This window comes from Etheostoma spectabile, chromosome 8 (assembly GCF_008692095.1).
Source record: "Etheostoma spectabile isolate EspeVRDwgs_2016 chromosome 8, UIUC_Espe_1.0, whole genome shotgun sequence".
Lineage (NCBI taxonomy): Eukaryota > Metazoa > Chordata > Actinopteri > Perciformes > Percidae > Etheostoma > Etheostoma spectabile.
In genome coordinates, this window is record NC_045740.1 from 32,994,327 (window position 1) to 32,996,115 (window position 1,789).

The 1,789-nt window shown below is 40.5% G+C and overlaps 1 protein-coding gene across 1 annotated transcript in view; it reads right to left on the bottom strand.

Moving 5' to 3' along the window:
- Window positions 1–1,534: 1,534 nt before the first annotated feature.
- The window catches only part of LOC116693484 (septin-7-like), a 51,061-nt gene continuing 50,806 nt past the window's right edge, over window positions 1,535–1,789 (bottom strand). Inside the window, exon 13 of the mRNA XM_032522488.1 lies at window positions 1,535–1,789. This exon is cut by the window's right edge and continues 206 nt beyond it. The gene's annotated coding sequence lies outside the window, so the exon portion shown is untranslated.

A 1,789-nucleotide genomic window follows, 5' to 3' on the forward strand; every position in this document is an offset into this window, starting at 1 on the left:
TGTCAGACACTTAGAATAATAATCTGAGACTGTCCGTGGTAAAATACACTTTTAGGGGACCAAATTGATGATTTACATTTGTTACAGTGGTCACGCTTAATACTGGACTGGACTCCCATCAGTCACTTAGACATAAAAAGGTTGAAAACAATGGTAGTTACCCTTTAAAGGTTAGAATGTGTCGCAGCCCACTGCTTCGGGATTTAACCTATTCTGTTAGAGAGAACAGCAGAGGGGGAATATTCTGTTTGTGCGAGGAAGTAGTTATGCTATATGTTATGCAATTCGAAAGTGAAGTCGGAGACAAAGCTATGGATTGGCACACTTCTCCAAACAGTTACTTTCTGGGAGTCTGGGGAGAAAGGAAGGTTAAAGGAATATATTCCAGTTTTTTTTGACAAGGTGTCCCTTTTAGTTGTGGAAAAAGCTGGACATCAGGGTTCAGATCTATGACAACATCCATTACTTACATCACAATATAAAACATCTTTGCAATAGCACTGTAACCTGTAAAGTTCAGACACCAATGAGGCTTTTGCATAATGTTTGTCTATTTAAATAGAAAACACAAGCTGCAATGACAATATTCTGGCTGCTGTTAACTCCTATCTCACGTATTCTGTCAGTATCTATGACCTCAAACACAGCATTTAGTAAAACACACCTGCTCATACACGCACACAGCTGTAAATCCTGCCTAAAGGCCCGGCAACACCAGCATTTACAAATGACAACATTTTGGTCAGTGAATAGCCTAGGGCTGGGTATCATTAAAATAAAATGATACTGATACTTAATTCTTTACCTATTTTATAAAACAAACAGAAAATCTTTTTATTTATGTTCCAGCTCCGACTCTGTGAACTGTCTCTTTGTAACGTCGAGTTTTTCCTGCGTCTCTACGCCGTGTAACATTAGACAGCCAATCACTGACATGATTAAATCTTGGTAAACGCATGCTGCGTGCTGATTGGCTCACTGACGCTGATGAGACTGACTCCTTAGGTAATGAAATTGGGTATTGAATGACTTGGCATTTTTTGATACTTCACAAACAATTTGGTCGGTGCCTAAAAAGTATTGAACTGTGTAGCCAGTCCTAGTGCGTATGTATTATTTTTTATATGGAGTTTAGTGACCATTTGCAAGCTGTATTGACAATATGGCCTTTGAGGGAACAGAGAGGCATAAATAGAGGAAGCTATTTTTTTATTATAATTAGCTGTGTTGCACCATCCACTTTATTTAATCTCCTCTGTCACTATGTAACCGAGCTCGTAGAATCCAACTTCCACAAAGACTCAGTGAGACTCATGTCACTGTGACCTCTCCCTGCCCAGCTGCCCCCTGGTCCAGTTACCTCCCCTCACATACACTCTCCCTTCTCTCAACACACTCTCCACAAGGAAGCCTGTGAGTGGTTCTAATGTGTCCACACCTGTGTTAAGTTTTTGAGAAAAATAAAAGAAAGAGCGTTGAGGCGAGGGATAGTACGTCTATCTGCAGATCTATGGGATATCTAGAGAGCATACTACTACTACTACATGTGTACAAATGGCTATGCATGGTCCCTGCCATGTTTTAACTCCGTACTGTAGCTCAGAGGAACGCAAGCTTCTCCTCTTTGTCAGGAAATATAGGAAAATAGAATTTCACAAAAACATGCATTCCCCATGAAAATGAAAAGGTTTCAACAGATAAAATGGTAAAACCCCGCAGAGAGACGAGGATGTGGGCCTTTGCATGTTGTGGGCTTTTTGAGTGTGTGTGTGTGTGTGTGTGTGTGTGT